Source organism: Ascaphus truei, unplaced genomic scaffold, assembly GCF_040206685.1.
Source record: "Ascaphus truei isolate aAscTru1 unplaced genomic scaffold, aAscTru1.hap1 HAP1_SCAFFOLD_282, whole genome shotgun sequence".
Lineage (NCBI taxonomy): Eukaryota > Metazoa > Chordata > Amphibia > Anura > Ascaphidae > Ascaphus > Ascaphus truei.
In genome coordinates, this window is record NW_027455772.1 from 341802 (window position 1) to 355379 (window position 13578).

Genomic DNA, 13578 nt, shown 5'->3' on the forward strand with positions numbered 1-13578 from the left:
TTCTCAGTCTCTGTGTATGCATGGAGCAAGATATAGGCTCATGGATTTAAGAATGAGAGGATATCATGAGACAGCAATCTCCACCTACGGCCATACTACCTTGACAGCGCCCGATCCCGTCAGATCTCGGAAGCTAAGCAGGGTGAGGCTTGATTAGTACTGGGTTGGGAGACTGCCTGGGAATACCAGGTGCTGTAGGGGTTTTTATTTTTCGCTTCCCTAATGAAAATATACATGGCATTCCTCGCAGCAAATGAAAATGTTTCATTTCTTGCTACTTTTTTCCCGCAGTGGCAAAGAAATCTATCGTTTTTTCCTCTGAAAGTTCAACACAATGCAACCTTCCAAAATAGAATTCTGACATCAAGAATTCCGTCTATAGTACATTTGAGTGCACCTGTCATTTTCTCAGTCTCTGTGTATGCATGGAGCAAGATATAGGCTCATGGATTTAAGAATGAGAGGATATCATGAGACAGCAATCTCCACCTACGGCCATACTACCTTGACAGCGCCCGATCCCGTCAGATCTCGGAAGCTAAGCAGGGTGAGGCTTGATTAGTACTGGGTTGGGAGACTGCCTGGGAATACCAGGTGCTGTAGGGGTTTTTATTTTTCGCTTCCCTAATGAAAATATACATGGCATTCCTCGCAGCAAATGAAAATGTTTCATTTCTTGCTACTTTTTTCCCGCAGTGGCAAAGAAATCTATCGTTTTTTCCTCTGAAAGTTCAACACAATGCAACCTTCCAAAATAGAATTCTGACATCAAGAATTCCGTCTATAGTACATTTGAGTGCACCTGTCATTTTCTCAGTCTCTGTGTATGCATGGAGCAAGATATAGGCTCATGGATTTAAGAATGAGAGGATATCATGAGACATCAATCTCCACCTACGGCCATACTACCTTGACAGCGCCCGATCCCGTCAGATCTCGGAAGCTAAGCAGGGTGAGGCTTGATTAGTACTGGGTTGGGAGACTGCCTGGGAATACCAGGTGCTGTAGGGGTTTTTATTTTTCGCTTCCCTAATGAAAATATACATGGCATTCCTCGCAGCAAATGAAAATGTTTCATTTCTTGCTACTTTTTTCCCGCAGTGGCAAAGAAATCTATCGTTTTTTCCTCTGAAAGTTCAACACAATGCAACCTTCCAAAATAGAATTCTGACATCAAGAATTCCGTCTATAGTACATTTGAGTGCACCTGTCATTTTCTCAGTCTCTGTGTATGCATGGAGCAAGATATAGGCTCATGGATTTAAGAATGAGAGGATATCATGAGACAGCAATCTCCACCTACGGCCATACTACCTTGACAGCGCCCGATCCCGTCAGATCTCGGAAGCTAAGCAGGGTGAGGCTTGATTAGTACTGGGTTGGGAGACTGCCTGGGAATACCAGGTGCTGTAGGGGTTTTTATTTTTCGCTTCCCTAATGAAAATATACATGGCATTCCTCGCAGCAAATGAAAATGTTTCATTTCTTGCTACTTTTTTCCCGCAGTGGCAAAGAAATCTATCGTTTTTTCCTCTGAAAGTTCAACACAATGCAACCTTCCAAAATAGAATTCTGACATCAAGAATTCCGTCTATAGTACATTTGAGTGCACCTGTCATTTTCTCAGTCTCTGTGTATGCATGGAGCAAGATATAGGCTCATGGATTTAAGAATGAGAGGATATCATGAGACAGCAATCTCCACCTACGGCCATACTACCTTGACAGCGCCCGATCCCGTCAGATCTCGGAAGCTAAGCAGGGTGAGGCTTGATTAGTACTGGGTTGGGAGACTGCCTGGGAATACCAGGTGCTGTAGGGGTTTTTATTTTTCGCTTCCCTAATGAAAATATACATGGCATTCCTCGCAGCAAATGAAAATGTTTCATTTCTTGCTACTTTTTTCCCGCAGTGGCAAAGAAATATATCGTTTTTTCCTCTGAAAGTTCAACACAATGCAACCTTCCAAAATAGAATTCTGACATCAAGAATTCCGTCTATAGTACATTTGAGTGCACCTGTCATTTTCTCAGTCTCTGTGTATGCATGGAGCAAGATATAGGCTCATGGATTTAAGAATGAGAGGATATCATGAGACAGCAATCTCCACCTACGGCCATACTACCTTGACAGCGCCCGATCCCGTCAGATCTCGGAAGCTAAGCAGGGTGAGGCTTGATTAGTACTGGGTTGGGAGACTGCCTGGGAATACCAGGTGCTGTAGGGGTTTTTATTTTTCGCTTCCCTAATGAAAATATACATGGCATTCCTCGCAGCAAATGAAAATGTTTCATTTCTTGCTACTTTTTTCCCGCAGTGGCAAAGAAATCTATCGTTTTTTCCTCTGAAAGTTCAACACAATGCAACCTTCCAAAATAGAATTCTGACATCAAGAATTCCGTCTATAGTACATTTGAGTGCACCTGTCATTTTCTCAGTCTCTGTGTATGCATGGAGCAAGATATAGGCTCATGGATTTAAGAATGAGAGGATATCATGAGACAGCAATCTCCACCTACGGCCATACTACCTTGACAGCGCCCGATCCCGTCAGATCTCGGAAGCTAAGCAGGGTGAGGCTTGATTAGTACTGGGTTGGGAGACTGCCTGGGAATACCAGGTGCTGTAGGGGTTTTTATTTTTCGCTTCCCTAATGAAAATATACATGGCATTCCTCGCAGCAAATGAAAATGTTTCATTTCTTGCTACTTTTTTCCCGCAGTGGCAAAGAAATCTATCGTTTTTTCCTCTGAAAGTTCAACACAATGCAACCTTCCAAAATAGAATTCTGACATCAAGAATTCCGTCTATAGTACATTTGAGTGCACCTGTCATTTTCTCAGTCTCTGTGTATGCATGGAGCAAGATATAGGCTCATGGATTTAAGAATGAGAGGATATCATGAGACAGCAATCTCCACCTACGGCCATACTACCTTGACAGCGCCCGATCCCGTCAGATCTCGGAAGCTAAGCAGGGTGAGGCTTGATTAGTACTGGGTTGGGAGACTGCCTGGGAATACCAGGTGCTGTGGGTGTTTTTATTTTTTGCTTCCCTAATGAAAATATACATGGCATTCCTTGCAGCAAATGAAAATGTTTCATTTTTTACTACTTTTTTCCCGCAGTGGCAAAGAAATATATCGTTTTTTCCTCAGAAAGTTCAACACAATGCAACCTTCCAAAATAGAATTCTGACATCAAGAATTCCGTCTATAGTACATTTGAGTGCACCTGTCATTTTCTCAGTCTCTGTGTATGCATGGAGCAAGATATAGGCTCATGGATTTAAGAATGAGAGGATATCATGAGACAGCAATCTCCACCTACGGCCATACTACCTTGACAGCGCCCGATCCCGTCAGATCTCGGAAGCTAAGCAGGGTGAGGCTTGATTAGTACTGGGTTGGGAGACTGCCTGGGAATACCAGGTGCTGTAGGGGTTTTTATTTTTCGCTTCCCTAATGAAAATATACATGGCATTCCTCGCAGCAAATGAAAATGTTTCATTTCTTGCTACTTTTTTCCCGCAGTGGCAAAGAAATCTATCGTTTTTTCCTCTGAAAGTTCAACACAATGCAACCTTCCAAAATAGAATTCTGACATCAAGAATTCCGTCTATAGTACATTTGAGTGCACCTGTCATTTTCTCAGTCTCTGTGTATGCATGGAGCAAGATATAGGCTCATGGATTTAAGAATGAGAGGATATCATGAGACAGCAATCTCCACCTACGGCCATACTACCTTGAAAGCGCCCGATCCCGTCAGATCTCGGAAGCTAAGCAGGGTGAGGCTTAATTAGTACTGGGTTGGGAGACTGCCTGGGAATACCAGGTGCTGTGGGTGCTGTGGGTGTTTTTATTTTTTGCTTCCCTAATGAAAATATACATGGCATTCCTTGCAGCAAATGAAAATGTTTCATTTTTTACTACTTTTTTCCCGCAGTGGCAAAGAAATATATCGTTTTTTCCTCAGAAAGTTCAACACAATGCAACCTTCCAAAATAGAATTCTGACATCAAGAATTCCGTCTATAGTACATTTGAGTGCACCTGTCATTTTCTCAGTCTCTGTGTATGCATGTAGCAAGATATAGGCTCATGGATTTAAGAATGAGAGGATATCATGAGACAGCAATCTCCACCTACGGCCATACTACCTTGAAAGCGCCCGATCCCGTCAGATCTCGGAAGCTAAGCAGGGTGAGGCTTGATTAGTACTGGGTTGGGAGACTGCCTGGGAATACCAGGTGCTGTAGGGGTTTTTATTTTTCGCTTCCCTAATGAAAATATACATGGCATTCCTCGCAGCAAATGAAAATGTTTCATTTCTTGCTACTTTTTTCCCGGAGTGGCAAAGAAATATATTGTTTTTTCCTCTGAAAGTTCAACACAATGCAACCTTCCAAAATAGAATTCTGACATCAAGAATTCCGTCTATAGTATATTTGAGTGCACCTGTCATTTTCTCAGTCTCTGATTTAATTTCTCCATTTAAGGTAATTCTTCAAGAATGTATTTTTTTAACGGTCACAATAATACACTTATGCCTCCCATGTCATTTAGAAATATATCATACAGGCCTCAGAACACTCAGCATGTTATATGGTGAGCTTGTGGCTCACAGAGTTGGGGTGTGCAGTGTTCAAGCTGATACTTGGAAGAGATAGTGAGTTCAAATCCAAACAGGAGGAGGTTGAATATAGGCACCTCTGAAATTTTTTACTACTTTTTTCCCGCAGTGGCAAAGAAATCTATCGTTTTTTCCTCTGAAAGTTCAACACAATGCAACCTTCCAAAATAGAATTCTGACATCAAGAATTCCGTCTATAGTACATTTGAGTGCACCTGTCATTTTCTCAGTCTCTGTGTATGCATGGAGCAAGATATAGGCTCATGGATTTAAGAATGAGAGGATATCATGAGACAGCAATCTCCACCTACGGCCATACTACCTTGACAGCGCCCGATCCCGTCAGATCTCGGAAGCTAAGCAGGGTGAGGCTTGATTAGTACTGGGTTGGGAGACTGCCTGGGAATACCAGGTGCTGTAGGGGTTTTTATTTTTCGCTTCCCTAATGAAAATATACATGGCATTCCTCGCAGCAAATGAAAATGTTTCATTTCTTGCTACTTTTTTCCCGCAGTGGCAAAGAAATCTATCGTTTTTTCCTCTGAAAGTTCAACACAATGCAACCTTCCAAAATAGAATTCTGACATCAAGAATTCCGTCTATAGTACATTTGAGTGCACCTGTCATTTTCTCAGTCTCTGTGTATGCATGGAGCAAGATATAGGCTCATGGATTTAAGAATGAGAGGATATCATGAGACAGCAATCTCCACCTACGGCCATACTACCTTGACAGCGCCCGATCCCGTCAGATCTCGGAAGCTAAGCAGGGTGAGGCTTGATTAGTACTGGGTTGGGAGACTGCCTGGGAATACCAGGTGCTGTAGGGGTTTTTATTTTTCGCTTCCCTAATGAAAATATACATGGCATTCCTCGCAGCAAATGAAAATGTTTCATTTCTTGCTACTTTTTTCCCGCAGTGGCAAAGAAATCTATCGTTTTTTCCTCTGAAAGTTCAACACAATGCAACCTTCCAAAATAGAATTCTGACATCAAGAATTCCGTCTATAGTACATTTGAGTGCACCTGTCATTTTCTCAGTCTCTGTGTATGCATGGAGCAAGATATAGGCTCATGGATTTAAGAATGAGAGGATATCATGAGACAGCAATCTCCACCTACGGCCATACTACCTTGACAGCGCCCGATCCTGTCAGATCTCGGAAGCTAAGCAGGGTGAGGCTTGATTAGTACTGGGTTGGGAGACTGCCTGGGAATACAAGGTGCTGTAGGGGTTTTTATTTTTCGCTTCCCTAATGAAAATATACATGGCATTCCTCGCAGCAAATGAAAATGTTTCATTTCTTGCTACTTTTTTCCCGCAGTGGCAAAGAAATCTATCGTTTTTTCCTCTGAAAGTTCAACACAATGCAACCTTCCAAAATAGAATTCTGACATCAAGAATTCCGTCTATAGTACATTTGAGTGCACCTGTCATTTTCTCAGTCTCTGTGTATGCATGGAGCAAGATATAGGCTCATGGATTTAAGAATGAGAGGATATCATGAGACAGCAATCTCCACCTACGGCCATACTACCTTGACAGCGCCCGATCCCGTCAGATCTCGGAAGCTAAGCAGGGTGAGGCTTGATTAGTACTGGGTTGGGAGACTGCCTGGGAATACCAGGTGCTGTAGGGGTTTTTATTTTTCGCTTCCCTAATGAAAATATACATGGCATTCCTCGCAGCAAATGAAAATGTTTCATTTCTTGCTACTTTTTTCCCGCAGTGGCAAAGAAATCTATCGTTTTTTCCTCTGAAAGTTCAACACAATGCAACCTTCCAAAATAGAATTCTGACATCAAGAATTCCGTCTATAGTACATTTGAGTGCACCTGTCATTTTCTCAGTCTCTGTGTATGCATGGAGCAAGATATAGGCTCATGGATTTAAGAATGAGAGGATATCATGAGACAGCAATCTCCACCTACGGCCATACTACCTTGACAGCGCCCGATCCCGTCAGATCTCGGAAGCTAAGCAGGGTGAGGCTTGATTAGTACTGGGTTGGGAGACTGCCTGGGAATACCAGGTGCTGTAGGGGTTTTTATTTTTCGCTTCCCTAATGAAAATATACATGGCATTCCTCGCAGCAAATGAAAATGTTTCATTTCTTGCTACTTTTTTCCCGCAGTGGCAAAGAAATCTATCGTTTTTTCCTCTGAAAGTTCAACACAATGCAACCTTCCAAAATAGAATTCTGACATCAAGAATTCCGTCTATAGTACATTTGAGTGCACCTGTCATTTTCTCAGTCTCTGTGTATGCATGGAGCAAGATATAGGCTCATGGATTTAAGAATGAGAGGATATCATGAGACAGCAATCTCCACCTACGGCCATACTACCTTGACAGCGCCCGATCCCGTCAGATCTCGGAAGCTAAGCAGGGTGAGGCTTGATTAGTACTGGGTTGGGAGACTGCCTGGGAATACCAGGTGCTGTAGGGGTTTTTATTTTTCGCTTCCCTAATGAAAATATACATGGCATTCCTCGCAGCAAATGAAAATGTTTCATTTCTTGCTACTTTTTTCCCGCAGTGGCAAAGAAATCTATCGTTTTTTCCTCTGAAAGTTCAACACAATGCAACCTTCCAAAATAGAATTCTGACATCAAGAATTCCGTCTATAGTACATTTGAGTGCACCTGTCATTTTCTCAGTCTCTGTGTATGCATGGAGCAAGATATAGGCTCATGGATTTAAGAATGAGAGGATATCATGAGACATCAATCTCCACCTACGGCCATACTACCTTGACAGCGCCCGATCCCGTCAGATCTCGGAAGCTAAGCAGGGTGAGGCTTGATTAGTACTGGGTTGGGAGACTGCCTGGGAATACAAGGTGCTGTAGGGGTTTTTATTTTTCGCTTCCCTAATGAAAATATACATGGCATTCCTCGCAGCAAATGAAAATGTTTCATTTCTTGCTACTTTTTTCCCGCAGTGGCAAAGAAATCTATCGTTTTTTCCTCTGAAAGTTCAACACAATGCAACCTTCCAAAATAGAATTCTGACATCAAGAATTCCGTCTATAGTACATTTGAGTGCACCTGTCATTTTCTCAGTCTCTGTGTATGCATGGAGCAAGATATAGGCTCATGGATTTAAGAATGAGAGGATATCATGAGACAGCAATCTCCACCTACGGCCATACTACCTTGACAGCGCCCGATCCCGTCAGATCTCGGAAGCTAAGCAGGGTGAGGCTTGATTAGTACTGGGTTGGGAGACTGCCTGGGAATACCAGGTGCTGTAGGGGTTTTTATTTTTCGCTTCCCTAATGAAAATATACATGGCATTCCTCGCAGCAAATGAAAATGTTTCATTTCTTGCTACTTTTTTCCCGCAGTGGCAAAGAAATCTATCGTTTTTTCCTCTGAAAGTTCAACACAATGCAACCTTCCAAAATAGAATTCTGACATCAAGAATTCCGTCTATAGTACATTTGAGTGCACCTGTCATTTTCTCAGTCTCTGTGTATGCATGGAGCAAGATATAGGCTCATGGATTTAAGAATGAGAGGATATCATGAGACAGCAATCTCCACCTACGGCCATACTACCTTGACAGCGCCCGATCCCGTCAGATCTCGGAAGCTAAGCAGGGTGAGGCTTGATTAGTACTGGGTTGGGAGACTGCCTGGGAATACCAGGTGCTGTAGGGGTTTTTATTTTTCGCTTCCCTAATGAAAATATACATGGCATTCCTCGCAGCAAATGAAAATGTTTCATTTCTTGCTACTTTTTTCCCGCAGTGGCAAAGAAATCTATCGTTTTTTCCTCTGAAAGTTCAACACAATGCAACCTTCCAAAATAGAATTCTGACATCAAGAATTCCGTCTATAGTACATTTGAGTGCACCTGTCATTTTCTCAGTCTCTGTGTATGCATGGAGCAAGATATAGGCTCATGGATTTAAGAATGAGAGGATATCATGAGACAGCAATCTCCACCTACGGCCATACTACCTTGACAGCGCCCGATCCCGTCAGATCTCGGAAGCTAAGCAGGGTGAGGCTTGATTAGTACTGGGTTGGGAGACTGCCTGGGAATACCAGGTGCTGTAGGGGTTTTTATTTTTCGCTTCCCTAATGAAAATATACATGGCATTCCTCGCAGCAAATGAAAATGTTTCATTTCTTGCTACTTTTTTCCCGCAGTGGCAAAGAAATCTATCGTTTTTTCCTCTGAAAGTTCAACACAATGCAACCTTCCAAAATAGAATTCTGACATCAAGAATTCCGTCTATAGTACATTTGAGTGCACCTGTCATTTTCTCAGTCTCTGTGTATGCATGGAGCAAGATATAGGCTCATGGATTTAAGAATGAGAGGATATCATGAGACATCAATCTCCACCTACGGCCATACTACCTTGACAGCGCCCGATCCCGTCAGATCTCGGAAGCTAAGCAGGGTGAGGCTTGATTAGTACTGGGTTGGGAGACTGCCTGGGAATACCAGGTGCTGTAGGGGTTTTTATTTTTCGCTTCCCTAATGAAAATATACATGGCATTCCTCGCAGCAAATGAAAATGTTTCATTTCTTGCTACTTTTTTCCCGCAGTGGCAAAGAAATCTATCGTTTTTTCCTCTGAAAGTTCAACACAATGCAACCTTCCAAAATAGAATTCTGACATCAAGAATTCCGTCTATAGTACATTTGAGTGCACCTGTCATTTTCTCAGTCTCTGTGTATGCATGGAGCAAGATATAGGCTCATGGATTTAAGAATGAGAGGATATCATGAGACAGCAATCTCCACCTACGGCCATACTACCTTGACAGCGCCCGATCCCGTCAGATCTCGGAAGCTAAGCAGGGTGAGGCTTGATTAGTACTGGGTTGGGAGACTGCCTGGGAATACCAGGTGCTGTAGGGGTTTTTATTTTTCGCTTCCCTAATGAAAATATACATGGCATTCCTCGCAGCAAATGAAAATGTTTCATTTCTTGCTACTTTTTTCCCGCAGTGGCAAAGAAATCTATCGTTTTTTCCTCTGAAAGTTCAACACAATGCAACCTTCCAAAATAGAATTCTGACATCAAGAATTCCGTCTATAGTACATTTGAGTGCACCTGTCATTTTCTCAGTCTCTGTGTATGCATGGAGCAAGATATAGGCTCATGGATTTAAGAATGAGAGGATATCATGAGACAGCAATCTCCACCTACGGCCATACTACCTTGACAGCGCCCGATCCCGTCAGATCTCGGAAGCTAAGCAGGGTGAGGCTTGATTAGTACTGGGTTGGGAGACTGCCTGGGAATACCAGGTGCTGTAGGGGTTTTTATTTTTCGCTTCCCTAATGAAAATATACATGGCATTCCTCGCAGCAAATGAAAATGTTTCATTTCTTGCTACTTTTTTCCCGCAGTGGCAAAGAAATATATCGTTTTTTCCTCTGAAAGTTCAACACAATGCAACCTTCCAAAATAGAATTCTGACATCAAGAATTCCGTCTATAGTACATTTGAGTGCACCTGTCATTTTCTCAGTCTCTGTGTATGCATGGAGCAAGATATAGGCTCATGGATTTAAGAATGAGAGGATATCATGAGACAGCAATCTCCACCTACGGCCATACTACCTTGACAGCGCCCGATCCCGTCAGATCTCGGAAGCTAAGCAGGGTGAGGCTTGATTAGTACTGGGTTGGGAGACTGCCTGGGAATACCAGGTGCTGTAGGGGTTTTTATTTTTCGCTTCCCTAATGAAAATATACATGGCATTCCTCGCAGCAAATGAAAATGTTTCATTTCTTGCTACTTTTTTCCCGCAGTGGCAAAGAAATCTATCGTTTTTTCCTCTGAAAGTTCAACACAATGCAACCTTCCAAAATAGAATTCTGACATCAAGAATTCCGTCTATAGTACATTTGAGTGCACCTGTCATTTTCTCAGTCTCTGTGTATGCATGGAGCAAGATATAGGCTCATGGATTTAAGAATGAGAGGATATCATGAGACAGCAATCTCCACCTACGGCCATACTACCTTGACAGCGCCCGATCCCGTCAGATCTCGGAAGCTAAGCAGGGTGAGGCTTGATTAGTACTGGGTTGGGAGACTGCCTGGGAATACCAGGTGCTGTAGGGGTTTTTATTTTTCGCTTCCCTAATGAAAATATACATGGCATTCCTCGCAGCAAATGAAAATGTTTCATTTCTTGCTACTTTTTTCCCGCAGTGGCAAAGAAATCTATCGTTTTTTCCTCTGAAAGTTCAACACAATGCAACCTTCCAAAATAGAATTCTGACATCAAGAATTCCGTCTATAGTACATTTGAGTGCACCTGTCATTTTCTCAGTCTCTGTGTATGCATGGAGCAAGATATAGGCTCATGGATTTAAGAATGAGAGGATATCATGAGACAGCAATCTCCACCTACGGCCATACTACCTTGACAGCGCCCGATCCCGTCAGATCTCGGAAGCTAAGCAGGGTGAGGCTTGATTAGTACTGGGTTGGGAGACTGCCTGGGAATACCAGGTGCTGTGGGTGTTTTTATTTTTTGCTTCCCTAATGAAAATATACATGGCATTCCTTGCAGCAAATGAAAATGTTTCATTTTTTACTACTTTTTTCCCGCAGTGGCAAAGAAATATATCGTTTTTTCCTCAGAAAGTTCAACACAATGCAACCTTCCAAAATAGAATTCTGACATCAAGAATTCCGTCTATAGTACATTTGAGTGCACCTGTCATTTTCTCAGTCTCTGTGTATGCATGGAGCAAGATATAGGCTCATGGATTTAAGAATGAGAGGATATCATGAGACAGCAATCTCCACCTACGGCCATACTACCTTGACAGCGCCCGATCCCGTCAGATCTCGGAAGCTAAGCAGGGTGAGGCTTGATTAGTACTGGGTTGGGAGACTGCCTGGGAATACCAGGTGCTGTAGGGGTTTTTATTTTTCGCTTCCCTAATGAAAATATACATGGCATTCCTCGCAGCAAATGAAAATGTTTCATTTCTTGCTACTTTTTTCCCGCAGTGGCAAAGAAATCTATCGTTTTTTCCTCTGAAAGTTCAACACAATGCAACCTTCCAAAATAGAATTCTGACATCAAGAATTCCGTCTATAGTACATTTGAGTGCACCTGTCATTTTCTCAGTCTCTGTGTATGCATGGAGCAAGATATAGGCTCATGGATTTAAGAATGAGAGGATATCATGAGACAGCAATCTCCACCTACGGCCATACTACCTTGAAAGCGCCCGATCCCGTCAGATCTCGGAAGCTAAGCAGGGTGAGGCTTAATTAGTACTGGGTTGGGAGACTGCCTGGGAATACCAGGTGCTGTGGGTGCTGTGGGTGTTTTTATTTTTTGCTTCCCTAATGAAAATATACATGGCATTCCTTGCAGCAAATGAAAATGTTTCATTTTTTACTACTTTTTTCCCGCAGTGGCAAAGAAATATATCGTTTTTTCCTCAGAAAGTTCAACACAATGCAACCTTCCAAAATAGAATTCTGACATCAAGAATTCCGTCTATAGTACATTTGAGTGCACCTGTCATTTTCTCAGTCTCTGTGTATGCATGTAGCAAGATATAGGCTCATGGATTTAAGAATGAGAGGATATCATGAGACAGCAATCTCCACCTACGGCCATACTACCTTGAAAGCGCCCGATCCCGTCAGATCTCGGAAGCTAAGCAGGGTGAGGCTTGATTAGTACTGGGTTGGGAGACTGCCTGGGAATACCAGGTGCTGTAGGGGTTTTTATTTTTCGCTTCCCTAATGAAAATATACATGGCATTCCTTGCAGCAAATGAAAATGTTTCATTTTTTACTACTTTTTTCCCGCAGTGGCAAAGAAATATATCGTTTTTTCCTCAGAAAGTTCAACACAATGCAACCTTCCAAAATAGAATTCTGACATCAAGAATTCCGTCTATAGTACATTTGAGTGCACCTGTCATTTTCTCAGTCTCTGTGTATGCATGGAGCAAGATATAGGCTCATGGATTTAAGAATGAGAGGATATCATGAGACAGCAATCTCCACCTACGGCCATACTACCTTGACAGCGCCCGATCCCGTCAGATCTCGGAAGCTAAGCAGGGTGAGGCTTGATTAGTACTGGGTTGGGAGACTGCCTGGGAATACCAGGTGCTGTAGGGGTTTTTATTTTTCGCTTCCCTAATGAAAATATACATGGCATTCCTCGCAGCAAATGAAAATGTTTCATTTCTTGCTACTTTTTTCCCGCAGTGGCAAAGAAATCTATCGTTTTTTCCTCTGAAAGTTCAACACAATGCAACCTTCCAAAATAGAATTCTGACATCAAGAATTCCGTCTATAGTACATTTGAGTGCACCTGTCATTTTCTCAGTCTCTGTGTATGCATGGAGCAAGATATAGGCTCATGGATTTAAGAATGAGAGGATATCATGAGACAGCAATCTCCACCTACGGCCATACTACCTTGACAGCGCCCGATCCCGTCAGATCTCGGAAGCTAAGCAGGGTGAGGCTTGATTAGTACTGGGTTGGGAGACTGCCTGGGAATACCAGGTGCTGTAGGGGTTTTTATTTTTCGCTTCCCTAATGAAAATATACATGGCATTCCTCGCAGCAAATGAAAATGTTTCATTTCTTGCTACTTTTTTCCCGCAGTGGCAAAGAAATATATCGTTTTTTCCTCTGAAAGTTCAACACAATGCAACCTTCCAAAATAGAATTCTGACATCAAGAATTCCGTCTATAGTACATTTGAGTGCACCTGTCATTTTCTCAGTCTCTGTGTATGCATGGAGCAAGATATAGGCTCATGGATTTAAGAATGAGAGGATATCATGAGACAGCAATCTCCACCTACGGCCATACTACCTTGACAGCGCCCGATCCCGTCAGATCTCGGAAGCTAAGCAGGGTGAGGCTTGATTAGTACTGGGTTGGGAGACTGCCTGGGAATACCAGGTGCTGTAGGGGTTTTTATTT

General features: G+C 42.6%; 32 non-coding genes and 1 pseudogene across 32 annotated transcripts; all 33 read left to right on the forward strand.

Annotated features, from left to right (window-relative positions):
• The first annotated feature begins 82 nt into the window (after positions 1-82).
• On the forward strand, positions 83-201 carry LOC142482111 (5S ribosomal RNA). The gene has a single exon (XR_012796358.1). It is a non-coding gene; the product is annotated as a 5S ribosomal RNA (ribosomal RNA).
• A 286-nt stretch (positions 202-487) lies between these two features.
• Positions 488-606, forward strand: LOC142482112 (5S ribosomal RNA). Its single transcript, XR_012796359.1, has one exon. It is a non-coding gene; the product is annotated as a 5S ribosomal RNA (ribosomal RNA).
• Positions 607-892: 286 nt separating this feature from the next.
• On the forward strand, positions 893-1011 carry LOC142482113 (5S ribosomal RNA). Its single transcript, XR_012796360.1, has one exon. It is a non-coding gene; the product is annotated as a 5S ribosomal RNA (ribosomal RNA).
• A 286-nt stretch (positions 1012-1297) lies between these two features.
• On the forward strand, positions 1298-1416 carry LOC142482114 (5S ribosomal RNA). The gene has a single exon (XR_012796361.1). It is a non-coding gene; the product is annotated as a 5S ribosomal RNA (ribosomal RNA).
• A 286-nt stretch (positions 1417-1702) lies between these two features.
• On the forward strand, positions 1703-1821 carry LOC142482115 (5S ribosomal RNA). The gene has a single exon (XR_012796362.1). It is a non-coding gene; the product is annotated as a 5S ribosomal RNA (ribosomal RNA).
• Positions 1822-2107: 286 nt separating this feature from the next.
• Positions 2108-2226, forward strand: LOC142482116 (5S ribosomal RNA). The gene has a single exon (XR_012796363.1). It is a non-coding gene; the product is annotated as a 5S ribosomal RNA (ribosomal RNA).
• A 286-nt stretch (positions 2227-2512) lies between these two features.
• Positions 2513-2631, forward strand: LOC142482117 (5S ribosomal RNA). The gene has a single exon (XR_012796364.1). It is a non-coding gene; the product is annotated as a 5S ribosomal RNA (ribosomal RNA).
• A 286-nt stretch (positions 2632-2917) lies between these two features.
• Positions 2918-3036, forward strand: LOC142482907 (5S ribosomal RNA). Its single transcript, XR_012797106.1, has one exon. It is a non-coding gene; the product is annotated as a 5S ribosomal RNA (ribosomal RNA).
• A 286-nt stretch (positions 3037-3322) lies between these two features.
• LOC142482118 (5S ribosomal RNA) lies at positions 3323-3441 on the forward strand. Its single transcript, XR_012796365.1, has one exon. It is a non-coding gene; the product is annotated as a 5S ribosomal RNA (ribosomal RNA).
• A 286-nt stretch (positions 3442-3727) lies between these two features.
• LOC142482348 (5S ribosomal RNA) lies at positions 3728-3846 on the forward strand. The gene has a single exon (XR_012796587.1). It is a non-coding gene; the product is annotated as a 5S ribosomal RNA (ribosomal RNA).
• Positions 3847-4141: 295 nt separating this feature from the next.
• Positions 4142-4260, forward strand: LOC142482757 (5S ribosomal RNA). The gene has a single exon (XR_012796961.1). It is a non-coding gene; the product is annotated as a 5S ribosomal RNA (ribosomal RNA).
• A 676-nt stretch (positions 4261-4936) lies between these two features.
• On the forward strand, positions 4937-5055 carry LOC142482120 (5S ribosomal RNA). The gene has a single exon (XR_012796367.1). It is a non-coding gene; the product is annotated as a 5S ribosomal RNA (ribosomal RNA).
• Positions 5056-5341: 286 nt separating this feature from the next.
• LOC142482121 (5S ribosomal RNA) lies at positions 5342-5460 on the forward strand. The gene has a single exon (XR_012796368.1). It is a non-coding gene; the product is annotated as a 5S ribosomal RNA (ribosomal RNA).
• A 286-nt stretch (positions 5461-5746) lies between these two features.
• LOC142482502 (5S ribosomal RNA) lies at positions 5747-5865 on the forward strand (annotated as a pseudogene).
• Positions 5866-6151: 286 nt separating this feature from the next.
• LOC142482122 (5S ribosomal RNA) lies at positions 6152-6270 on the forward strand. The gene has a single exon (XR_012796369.1). It is a non-coding gene; the product is annotated as a 5S ribosomal RNA (ribosomal RNA).
• Positions 6271-6556: 286 nt separating this feature from the next.
• On the forward strand, positions 6557-6675 carry LOC142482123 (5S ribosomal RNA). Its single transcript, XR_012796370.1, has one exon. It is a non-coding gene; the product is annotated as a 5S ribosomal RNA (ribosomal RNA).
• Positions 6676-6961: 286 nt separating this feature from the next.
• LOC142482124 (5S ribosomal RNA) lies at positions 6962-7080 on the forward strand. Its single transcript, XR_012796371.1, has one exon. It is a non-coding gene; the product is annotated as a 5S ribosomal RNA (ribosomal RNA).
• Positions 7081-7366: 286 nt separating this feature from the next.
• LOC142482478 (5S ribosomal RNA) lies at positions 7367-7485 on the forward strand. The gene has a single exon (XR_012796713.1). It is a non-coding gene; the product is annotated as a 5S ribosomal RNA (ribosomal RNA).
• A 286-nt stretch (positions 7486-7771) lies between these two features.
• Positions 7772-7890, forward strand: LOC142482125 (5S ribosomal RNA). The gene has a single exon (XR_012796372.1). It is a non-coding gene; the product is annotated as a 5S ribosomal RNA (ribosomal RNA).
• Positions 7891-8176: 286 nt separating this feature from the next.
• On the forward strand, positions 8177-8295 carry LOC142482126 (5S ribosomal RNA). The gene has a single exon (XR_012796373.1). It is a non-coding gene; the product is annotated as a 5S ribosomal RNA (ribosomal RNA).
• Positions 8296-8581: 286 nt separating this feature from the next.
• Positions 8582-8700, forward strand: LOC142482127 (5S ribosomal RNA). The gene has a single exon (XR_012796374.1). It is a non-coding gene; the product is annotated as a 5S ribosomal RNA (ribosomal RNA).
• Positions 8701-8986: 286 nt separating this feature from the next.
• On the forward strand, positions 8987-9105 carry LOC142482128 (5S ribosomal RNA). The gene has a single exon (XR_012796375.1). It is a non-coding gene; the product is annotated as a 5S ribosomal RNA (ribosomal RNA).
• A 286-nt stretch (positions 9106-9391) lies between these two features.
• Positions 9392-9510, forward strand: LOC142482129 (5S ribosomal RNA). Its single transcript, XR_012796376.1, has one exon. It is a non-coding gene; the product is annotated as a 5S ribosomal RNA (ribosomal RNA).
• Positions 9511-9796: 286 nt separating this feature from the next.
• On the forward strand, positions 9797-9915 carry LOC142482131 (5S ribosomal RNA). The gene has a single exon (XR_012796378.1). It is a non-coding gene; the product is annotated as a 5S ribosomal RNA (ribosomal RNA).
• A 286-nt stretch (positions 9916-10201) lies between these two features.
• Positions 10202-10320, forward strand: LOC142482132 (5S ribosomal RNA). The gene has a single exon (XR_012796379.1). It is a non-coding gene; the product is annotated as a 5S ribosomal RNA (ribosomal RNA).
• Positions 10321-10606: 286 nt separating this feature from the next.
• On the forward strand, positions 10607-10725 carry LOC142482133 (5S ribosomal RNA). Its single transcript, XR_012796380.1, has one exon. It is a non-coding gene; the product is annotated as a 5S ribosomal RNA (ribosomal RNA).
• A 286-nt stretch (positions 10726-11011) lies between these two features.
• LOC142482908 (5S ribosomal RNA) lies at positions 11012-11130 on the forward strand. The gene has a single exon (XR_012797107.1). It is a non-coding gene; the product is annotated as a 5S ribosomal RNA (ribosomal RNA).
• Positions 11131-11416: 286 nt separating this feature from the next.
• On the forward strand, positions 11417-11535 carry LOC142482134 (5S ribosomal RNA). The gene has a single exon (XR_012796381.1). It is a non-coding gene; the product is annotated as a 5S ribosomal RNA (ribosomal RNA).
• Positions 11536-11821: 286 nt separating this feature from the next.
• On the forward strand, positions 11822-11940 carry LOC142482349 (5S ribosomal RNA). The gene has a single exon (XR_012796588.1). It is a non-coding gene; the product is annotated as a 5S ribosomal RNA (ribosomal RNA).
• Positions 11941-12235: 295 nt separating this feature from the next.
• On the forward strand, positions 12236-12354 carry LOC142482758 (5S ribosomal RNA). The gene has a single exon (XR_012796962.1). It is a non-coding gene; the product is annotated as a 5S ribosomal RNA (ribosomal RNA).
• Positions 12355-12640: 286 nt separating this feature from the next.
• Positions 12641-12759, forward strand: LOC142482135 (5S ribosomal RNA). The gene has a single exon (XR_012796382.1). It is a non-coding gene; the product is annotated as a 5S ribosomal RNA (ribosomal RNA).
• A 286-nt stretch (positions 12760-13045) lies between these two features.
• LOC142482136 (5S ribosomal RNA) lies at positions 13046-13164 on the forward strand. The gene has a single exon (XR_012796383.1). It is a non-coding gene; the product is annotated as a 5S ribosomal RNA (ribosomal RNA).
• A 286-nt stretch (positions 13165-13450) lies between these two features.
• On the forward strand, positions 13451-13569 carry LOC142482137 (5S ribosomal RNA). The gene has a single exon (XR_012796384.1). It is a non-coding gene; the product is annotated as a 5S ribosomal RNA (ribosomal RNA).
• Positions 13570-13578: the final 9 nt, after the last annotated feature.